We start from the raw sequence: 11,202 nt of genomic DNA, 5'->3' as shown, positions 1-11,202 counted from the left end.
GGAACACCACCAAACTGATTTTGAACTCAAGCTCATACATTTTTCCTTTTTGAAGACTAGGCGAACTTTTCTTCTCTCTTTCTTTGTCTTTGTGATTATTTTTATTTTTTATTTTTTTTCATAAGCATGAGCATATACATCTTTATGAAAATTTCCTCAAATGTTTACTCCCAAGACAACTTTAGTTAAGATAGGTGCACAAAATTAGGATAATTTTAAAAAGATGGTACTGGCATATAATGTAGGTTCATTTCAAAAACATTCCTTAAAGCTCAAAATTGTAGTTTCAAGGGTATAATATCATAAGGTAGGCTTGAAAAGGCTCAAACGGTCCAAAGAAAATGGTGCCTATATCATTTTTGATTTTTATGTCACCTAGGATTTCGCCTTAAGAAAGTTACTAAGTCAATTCTAAAGATATAAATCTTTATGCATGTCTGATCTCAAGAGAAACTAAGTTTTCATGGCAAACATTACCTAAGACTAAGATCATAAAAACATTCCATTTTTCATGATAACATACAATCACTCAGATAAAATCATCATTCATACTTGCATACAAGCTATCTTATTAAAAAGAATTTCTTTAAACATTCATTTATTAAAACATACTTATGAAAGAAATGATTGAAACATACTTGAAAATTTTAAAATTTGAGCAATTTAATTGCCTTACCCCCTTTAAAAAAGAAGCAATGTCCTCATTGCAAGAACAAGTAATGAATGAAAACTGAACACCAGGTAGGGTTGTGAAGAAAGAGAGGTGAGTCATTAAGACTGCTTAAATACCAAGTCTTTCCTAATAACCCAATCCTAGACATGTTCATTCCCATTGCCACATCACTTAGTCTTTTTCTTTCTAAAGAAGTATTTATTCATGCTTGCTCTATTTTATTTTAAAAAAATTAAATCCTAATTACTAAAGAAATAAATTCCTAAAGACCTAAAAAACAATTAAATAAATAACAAGACAAGAATCCCCCTTTTATTTTTCTGACTAATTTCTCTTGTCTTCTTTAGTTCCATTTCTGCTTGCATCGTCAGTATCTTTCGTCCATGTCTCAAAGATAGCATTTGGGAACTCAGGAACAAAAGTGTTAGAGATATTCTTAAAAGTATTTCGAATTGAATCATCCTTAATTTTTGCATGTTTCCAGTAAGTTTGCTGTTGATTGTGCATGAACTTGCACATATCCATCAAAATTGACAACTTTGATTTCTTTGAAGTACTTGCAGGAGTCGGCAATGGAGTTGTAAATTCTGGTTCAACACTTAGCTTGACTGGTTCTTCTTCTAGCTCAACCCTTGGTTCAGAGTTTTCAGTTCCTTCAGTTGGTTGAGGACTATTTGGTTCCTTATCAGATTCTTCTTCTTCTTCAGTGTCTGTAACTGAATCAACTTCAGTTTCAGTTTTATTTGTTAGCTCTTCGGTTTTTGGCTCAATTGGTTCCTCTTGCTCGCCTTGGTTCATCTCATGCACTCTCTCTACTAATCTTTCAAGATCATGACTTGTGATGCACCCTTGGACATACTGCCCCTTTAGATTTTCTTGTGTTTTAACACGGGGCCTTAAGTAAAGTGAAGTGATTAATAATGGGAAATAAGCACTTCCTGCCTTCTTTTTAGCACAATCGTGAATTTCCTTGAGGATAATTTTCCCAACATTAATGGACTTTTTTTTGTCAAAATTGCATATAACAAAAGCATTCGTTACATCGAGATGGTGGAACTATGTGAGATAGGCATAAAACTGTAGTGAACAAAATAAAATCATACCTTTGCTACTGGTTTTAAATATTCTCCTCGACAAGAATGGCTTCCATACTTTCTTATAATCCATTGGGATCCCAGATTTGTCACAACATCAAGCACTTGTTGAAGAAAATCCCAATTGATATTGTTCATCATAGGGTAGTACTCATCTTCCTCTACATCAAGTAGATTAAACAAATCATTGATGGACTCAGAAGTAAGAGATACATTTTTCTTTCGAATGATGACTTCTGTAGCATCTTGTGTAATCAAACTAGCATAGAATTCTCGAACTAGTTTATCATCGGGAAGTGAACGAGCATCACAGAATCGTTCCCACTTCAGAGCATTGATTATCTTTCTAATCGGCACAGGGACAACCATCACATCATTGGTCTTCAGGTTAAAACCCTTTTCCGGCATCATAGGTTGATGCTTGAAAATTGAATCAAATCGCTCTTTCACTTCTTCATCGATCAAAATCGAGTTTTCAAAAGTAGTTTTTGACGATCTAGTTCTTTTACGAGACATTGTATTTTCCCAAAAATTAGGTAAAGTTTTGTCTTGCAGACGCAAAAGAGAAATAGGAAAAAGAGGGTGGATCTTGCTTCGGTAAACCTTGCGAAGGCAAAGGAGTTGCGGCGGCGACGATAACATGCGGCAGTAATGGTAGTATGTGACGGCAATAACAGCTGCGTGTAGCAGCAACGCCGATGCTTCAGCAATTCTCTTGTTTTCACCGATGCTTGTGGCGGCACTAGGTAGTTTCAGCCAAAGAAAAGAAAATGGCTAGAGATTCCTTTCGAGATTTGAGGCTAGCGGCACAAAAAAGAGATTTTAAGGAATTTTAGGGTGTAAGCAAATTACTTTGAGGGATATGAAAATTTAGTAGAATGGAGAGGGGTTTATATAGGGAAAAATTAGGGTAACATGTAGCAAAAATTTAGCTAAATTAAAATTACTTGAGCAGCAAGTAATGGCTGTGACGGCAAGGGTTAAATTTTTCCCTCATTTTTGCTATATTGGGCCTCAAACTCAGACTGTATCTCACTAAAAAAACTTATTAGTACTTGGGCCAAATTTGACCCCCTTTATTAACATAAAATTTTAAATTTTATCAAAATGATTTAAACTAGAAAGACATTTTAAAACCTAATCAGAAGATTTCTTCTTAACAAATTACATTAAATTAATTCCCAAGAAAGGTTGGAGGGGTCACCGCGGTCCTGCTTAAGTTTCAATCTCCTTAGACAGAATTAATTAAATGTAATTAATTAAGAAAAATAATTTCTAATTATTTATTTATTTACAAGACGAGTTTATGAAAAATCAAGGGCCTGTTAATTTGAACAAAGATTCAACTCGCTCAATTTTACCATCCCAGTAGTGTTTGAGATGTTGACCATTAACTTTAAACGTACCTCCATAATTGTTGTACAATTCAATAGCTCCATAAGGATAAACTAGGTGGATGGTATAAGGTCTTTTCCATCGGGATTTCAGCTTCCCAGGAAATAACTTCAGCCTTGAATTAAACAATAACACCTTCTGACCTTCTTTAAACTCGTGAGGTTGTATATGACTATCATGCCATCTCTTTGATCTTTCTTTACACATTTTGGCATTCTCATAGGATAACAACCTCAGCGCTTCCAACTCATCAAGTTGTAACATCCTTCTCTCACCAGCTTGCTTAAGATCAAAATTTAACTACTTCAAAGCCCAGTGAGCTATATTCTCCAATTCTAATGGCAAATGACATGCCTTTACAAAGACTAACCGATAATGAGTCATTCCTAACGGAGTCTTGAATGCCGTTCGATAGGCCCATAATGCATCATCGAGCCTTCGAGACCATTCTTTTCTGTTAGGGTGTACTACCTTTTCAAGGATACCTTTGATTTCAAGGTTCACTCTTTCAACTTGTCCATTAGACTAGGGGTGATAGGCAGTAGCAACCTTGTGCTTCACATCATATTTGTCAAGCAACCATTTAAGCTATTTGTTCACAAAGTGAGAACCTTCATCACTAATAATAGCTCTTGGTGTCCCAAATCGTGTAAACACGTGCTTATGTAGGAATCACATGACTACCTTAGCATCATTTGTAGGGTATTCTTCAGCTTCAACCCACTTGGATACATAGTCCACAACAACTAAGATGTATTTGTTCCCGTATGAAGACGGAAATGGGCCTAAGAAATCAATTCCCTATACGTCGAACAATTCAATCTCCAAAATGTTTGTCAAGGGCATCTCATTCCTCCTTGATATATTTCTGGTTCTTTGGCACTTATCATAGTTCTTCACATAAGCGTAAGCATCTTTAAATAGTGTAGGGCAAAAGAAACCTGCTTGGAAAATTTTTGCTGCAGTACGTGAACAACCAAAGTGTCCCCCACTTGGAGATGAATGGCAATGATATAAGATCTCAGCAATCTCACTTTTAGCTACATACTTTTGGATTATATTATCTGCATATTGTTTATACAAAAACGGATCCTCCCAAAAATAATATCGACTATCATGAAGGAATTTCTTCCTTTGTTGGTATGCCATTTCTCGAGGAATTATTCCACATGCAAGATAATTGGCAAAATCAGCAAACTAGGGTATTTCATGAATTCGACTTACCTCAAATAAGTGCTCATTTGGAAAATTCTCGTTGATAGGCACACCAGACTTGGTTACCTTATCTTGCTCCAACCTCGACAGATGATCAACTACTTGATTTTCGACACATTTTCTATCTTAGATCTCAAGGTCAAATCCTTGGAGTAAAAGTATCCAACGAATTAGCCTTGGTTTTGCATATTTCTTCGTGAGCAAGTATTTAATGGTCGCATGGTCAGTAAATACTGTAACTTCGGTACCTATAAGATATGAACAAAATTTGTCAAAAGCAAAAACTATAGCAAATAGTTTTTTTTCAGTTACCCTATAATTGAGTTGGGATCCCGTCAAGGTTCTACTTGCATAGTAAATGGGATGGAATACTTTATTTCTTCTTTGACCCATCACAACTCCAACAGCATAATCACTTGCATCGCACATCAACTCAAAAGGTGAGTTCCAATCAGGTGTAACGATTATTGGGGCTGTAATTAACCGATTCTTTAGATCTTTAAAAGCTTCCAAACATGTTTTGTTGAAATTGAACACTGTATCTTTCTCTAACAACAAACACAGGGGCTTAGAAGTTTTTGAGAAATCCTTGATAAAGCTTCGGTAAAAACCAGCATGGCCTAAGAAACTTCTGACTCCTTTCACATTAATTGGGGCCGGTAATCTTTTAATTATGTCCACCTTTGCTTTGTCAACTTTAATTCCTTTCTTTGAGATCTTGTGACCTAAGACAATTCCTTCATTAACCATAAAATGACATTTTTCCAAATTAAGGACAATATTCGTCTCTTCGCATCTCTTCAATACCTTAGCCAAATTACTCAAACAGATATCATAAGTGTTACCAAAAATAGAAAAATCATCCATGAAAATCTCAACAAAATTTTCAACCATATCAGTAAATATTGCCATCATGCATCGTTGAAAAGTTGCAGGTGCATTGCATAAACTAAAAGGCATTCGCCTAAAAGCAAACGTACCATACGGACAAGTAAAGGTTGTTTGATGTTGGTCCTCCGGGGCTATAACTATTTGGTTATATCCTGAATAGCCATCTAAAAAACAATAGAATTCATTACCTGCCTGTCAATCTAACATCTGATCCATAAAAGGCAACAGAAAATGGTCCTTCCGAGTGGCTTTGTTCAGCTTTCTGTAGTCAATACAGATTCTCCAACTGGTAACAGTTCTTGTTGGAATTAACTCGTTATGCTCATTTTCAACAATCGTGATTCCACCTTCTTCGGCACACACTGCACCGGACTTACCCACAAACTATCTGAAATAGGATAAATGATTCCTGCATTTAGCCACAAACATCCTCTCTTACAACTTCTTTCATAATAGGATTGAGCCTCCTTTTCCCATCAATCCGAGCTCTTTCACATTCTTTTAAAATGATTTTGTACATGCAAAAAGAAGGGCTTATACGTCGAATATTAGCTATGGTCCAACCAATTGCTTTATTAAATTTCTTTAAAACAACAATCAATTGTTCCTCTTGATCTTTTGTCAGTTCCGTTGAAATAATCACAGGAAAAGTAGAACAATCACCTAAATACACGTATTTCAAATGGGAAGGAAGTACCTTTAGTTCGAGTTTAGGTGGTTCTTCAATTGACAACTTGGGTTGCACAAATTCTCTGACTTCTAACTCTACTAGTTCAAACGTGTGGATTGAATATAGTTTCTCGGATTGGCTTTCATCAAAGCCATGTGTTCTTCACCTTCTTCATCCTCCAAATGGTCAAACTCTAAGACTTTCTCCAATGGATCTTCTTCAAAATTGCTTTTCAAAGAAACCAAGGTTTCTATCTCTTCCATAACTGAACACTCCTCTATCGGATCGGGAAACTTCATTTCTTTAAGAATGTTAAAGGTTACCTGATCATCTTGAACTCGCATAGCGAGTTCACCTTTCTACACATCAATTAACGTTCTTCCCGTGGCTAGGAAAGGTCTCCCAAGAATGACCGGCACTTCCTTGTCTGCTTTAAAATCTAAAATAATAAAATCAGCAAGAAAATAAATTTATCAACTCTTACCAAAACATCCTCGATCTTTCCTTCGGGATATGCTAAAGATCTATCCGCTAGCTGAAGCGTCATAGTTGTAGGTCTTACTTCACCTATCCCTAACATCTTGAAAATAGACTTAGGCATCAAGTTGATACTCGCTCCTAAGTCACACAAAGCTTTACCACAATAAGATTCACCAATATTATAGGGTATAGTAAAGCTTACTAGGTCTTTCAATTTCGGTGGCAGTTTGTTTTGCAGGAATGCATTAACTCCTTTGTCAAAGAAACAGTCTCATACTCACTCAGTCGTTTTTTCTTAGTCAGTATATCTTTCATAAGCTTCACATAATTCGACAATTTTTCTAAAGCCTCCACCAACAAAATATTGATGTGTAACTGCTTCAGAACATCCAAAAACTTCTTGAATTACACCTCCTATTTATGCTTGTGTTGTTACAATCTTTGCAGATATGGAGGTGATGGAACTTTCGGTTGAACCAGACAACTTTTCGGAGTAGGTAAATCTGCATCCAAAGAAGATGTTAAAATATCTGAATTCACTAGGTGAAGGTTTACCTTATCAGACTTTGCAGATTCTGATTCCTTTAGTGTAGGAACTTCAACAGCTGGTTGACTTTCCTCCTTTTCAAAATACTCATCATCGACATAAATCAATCGGGGTTCCAAAGTCTTTCCACTTCGTAATGCCACTGCCTTGATATTTTCTTTACCCAAATTTCTTAAATTCTCAGTATCGCTCGGCAAGGTTCCTTGTGGTCTATAACGAAGCTCCATAGCTAGTTGACCCATTTGGTTTTCCAAATTTTTCAGTGTTGTTGCTTGGTTTTGGATCAAAGCGTCATTCTTTGCCATGTACGCTTTCAAAAAGTTCTCCAAACTATTTGATGCCTCAGCTTGAGGTGGTTTTGGAGCTTGCTGATTAAACCCTTGAGATTGGTTGGGTCTTTGCTGTAATAAGTTATTGTTTGGTCCATTTCCTTAGTTGCTCCAAGAAAAGTTAGGATGATTATACCATGAAGGATTGTAGAAGTTGGACTGGGGTCCCTATCCAGTTCTATTTTGATATTGGTTCCCCACATAGTACACGGACTCAGAATTTGATGGACAATTTTCAAAAGAATGACCTTCCCCACAGTACACACAGAAAACTACTTCAAACGGACTTGGTGGCTGAGCTACAAAATTATTAGTACTATTAGCAGTTAACTGTTTTAACATAGAGGAAATAGACGATACTTGAGCCGATAACGAAGTGAGAGAGTCAACTTCATGAACTCCGGCTACTCTTCTTCCTGAAGCTGTTCGATTTGTTGGCTATTGATAGTTATTACTCGCGATCCTCTTGATGATCTCATAAGCCTCATTATAATACTTAGACAAAATTGCACCATTCGCGGAAGCATCTACCATCAATCTTGTATGTGCATTGAGACCATTATAGAATGTCTCCAACTGGATATAATGAGGAATCCCATGATGAGGACACTGACGAAGTAACTCCTTGAATCGCTCCAAAGCCTCATACAAAGACTTGTCATCTAGTTACTGGAAAGTTGTGATCTCGTTCCTCACTTAGCATTTTTGCTAGGGGGAAATACTTAACCAACAATCTCTCTGCTAATTCCTGCTATGTAGATATGGAACTTGGTGACAATGAATTGAGCCATGCTCGTGCTCGATCTCGTAAAGAGTACAGAAACAACTTCAACTTGAGTGTGTCTTTCATCACATTGGCTATCTTAAATGAATCGCTCACCTCCATAAACAATCGAAGGTGGAGATGTGGGTCTTCCGTGGGCATACCACTAAATTGGACCACCATTTGTAGCATTTGAAACATCACTGGTTTCAATTCAAATTGGGTTGCCTCAATATCTGGCCTTCTAATTCCTGGATTTAGCTCACTGAAAAGTGGCACAACATATTGTCTGATGCATCGATCCCTATCATCGGCAATGAGGATAGGATTTCCTAGATAATTGGCTTCATTACCTTAGTCTTGATTCTGACTTCCAAGGTCCATCTCAACTTTTCTTTGAGTTATTCTTTCACGTCTGCTTTGTCTGAAAGTTCGCTCAATTTCAGGGTCTACAGGGAGTAAATCGATAATTCAATCTATGCTCATAAACACTTGAAAAAAATCACAAAATTTAAAAAGAATAAGTTAGTAATGTTAGAAATAAATCAAATTGAAAATAAATAATTTCACGAAAAAAATGACTACGGCAACAGTTGACAATCCCCGGCAACGGTGCCAAAAACTTGTAACGCTCGGGTTTGTGCAAGTGTACACAGTCGTTATCAAGTAATAAGTAAGTATCGAGTTATCGTCTCCACAGGGATTGTATTTGTGCTAAGTCACTTAATTTGTAAAATTATATTAACCATTTGAAAAATAAAAAAAATATAGTTGAGAAGTGGTATAAACTAGATGTAATGATCCCTAATGTAAATTATCTTAATATGTAGACTATATAAATGAAATAGATTATAGCAAAATTTAACACAATTTGCAACAATTATAACATAAATAAACTAAGACAATTACTTTAATTAAACTTAATTTTTTATCATCATGCTTAATAATATTCAGAAAAACATTCCATGGCAACTCGATCTTTCATGAGTTTGGAAACCAAATTAGGTCATTTCGGAATCCTTTACTTAGTAAATATGTATTTTACTGATCTTTATTTACTAAGGATTTCTTAGCATTCGTGTGAGGCAATAGGGACGTGTTAGGTAACAGGGACGTGTTAGGTTTGAATCAATTTAATCACACAAATCTAAAAACTATGCAGATCACAGAGCCTGGTTAGGGTTGTTATGCAACCTACAATTTAATCGGGTTAGGATCTAAATTGAGCATGCACTTTTGAATTATGCATCCATTAGCCGTCGTCTGGTTAGGATCGCTCAGCTAATTTAGGTGCATTTCAATTACGTATGAACGAAATATAGACTTGATTTTAATTGAAAACATGATCGATTGAGGCACACAAATTAAAGCATTAATAAAAAAATATTATTTAATTAAAATAATCATCCTAGCTTAAATAAAATTAAGCTACCATTGTCGTAAACAAGAACAAAGAACTCATAGCACACATCTTTAAATTAAATTAAAGAAAAGAAAGATTAAACCCAATTCAGAGTGGTTGTCGCCCAAGACTCTGACTGACGAGGGTCCTTCGCTTCTTTGCGTTGCTCCTTTGCTGATGGCTCTCCAAGGTGGCCGACCGAGGGCTCTTTAAGAGGCTAATTTGCTAAAATCCTTATGCAAGGATGATGATAGACGTGAGAGATAAGAGAGTTGAGAGAGAGAATGTGAGATGAGAGGGATGAGGGATGAGGGATGATTGAAAAAGGTGAGAAATGAACTCTTATTTATAGGTGAGGCAAGGGAGCTAGTTTGCTAAAAATGGGAGTGTCCATCCTTTGAAACCTCCTCCAAGAGTGGTCGGCCATGAATTGAGAAAATGTGGTTGATTTGCCTTGATTTTTGGTCAATTTGAATGCCACAACAACTCAGGACTAAGACTTGGTCTCCAACAAATCTTCAGGTAAATCTCTAATTTCTTCAACTCTTCAAGGGCATTTTATAATTAAACTAAAAATTGGTTTATAATCAGTCATGTGCAGTTGAAAATTGGGTTGACTTGGTCCCCACTTTGCACAGTTTTGCAATTAGAAGAAAACTCTCAAACCTGTCAAAAATAGCAGATAGTTTAGAGGACCAAATGAATTAATTTAACCACTTTAATTAATCAATTTACTTAATTAATTAAACCCAATTTTATTAATGAAATATTTAAAATAAATTATTAAATTATAACATTATATTTTATTATTTAATTTAATCATGCATAGTCCACTTCATAGCTTAAAAATATAATATGCTTAAATTAATATAAAATAAGCCATTTTATGCTTTAATTTATTAAACAATTTATTAAAATTAATAGTTTCTATGTCCTAATTTCATATTTTCACATATTTCATTAATTTATTAAACAATTACTTGGTTTTAACAACAATTTTAAGTAAAAAGGTGATGAACTATATAGGAAAAATCCTATATATTTTTCCGTTTACACATGTTTACTTTATGACGGTTATACCGTGACATTCAATAAAGAGATTGCTATTCACAAAAATTGTCCAAATATGCCTAACAAAATTAAACCTCTCCAAAATATGCCTAAACAAGCCAAAACATACCAATTCACAATCAAACTTTGTGCCTAACCAATATGCCCTCATTGGCACAAGAATTCAAACGTATATACAATAACCATTCAATCAAAACATGTACACAATTTTGTTTCATTCAAACATCCTTTAAACATTAGATAACAAACATCAAATTTCATATAGCCGAACATAACAGGTAAATAATCATATATCAAGATATAAATCATCATATCTTTCTATTCCATTTCCATTTTGATAATTAACTGTTTTGCCCGAATAACAATAGTAAATTGACTTCGAATACACGGAAGGGTAATGCTCGCATGAGCTAACATAAGGACATTAACCGATACATGATGCTGCCCATACAAGCTTTAGAAAATATGTAACACTTGTAAGACCTCAAGCCATCAATACAATATCCATCACTGATACATAGTACCTACTAAATAAAACACCAGCACAAAGCGCCTACTATCAAAAACACCAGCACGAAGCCTACTAAATATACACCGACACAAAGTCTGCTACGCCTTAGTGACATGTGATTTGTATCCTAACTATTCACTAAGTTCACACGAGCTTATCCT

General features: G+C 35.3%; 1 non-coding gene across 1 annotated transcript; it reads left to right on the top strand.

Moving 5' to 3' along the window:
* The first annotated feature begins 7,886 nt into the window (after positions 1 to 7,886).
* LOC128035054 (small nucleolar RNA R71) lies at positions 7,887 to 7,991 on the top strand. Its single transcript, XR_008191457.1, has one exon. It is a non-coding gene; the product is annotated as a small nucleolar RNA R71 (small nucleolar RNA).
* The last annotated feature ends 3,211 nt before the right edge of the window (positions 7,992 to 11,202 follow it).

This window comes from Gossypium raimondii, chromosome 11 (genome assembly GCF_025698545.1).
Source record: "Gossypium raimondii isolate GPD5lz chromosome 11, ASM2569854v1, whole genome shotgun sequence".
Taxonomy (NCBI): domain Eukaryota; kingdom Viridiplantae; phylum Streptophyta; class Magnoliopsida; order Malvales; family Malvaceae; genus Gossypium; species Gossypium raimondii.
Note: the sequence above shows the minus strand (reverse complement) of the source record. Positions and strands in the feature narration are given on the sequence as shown.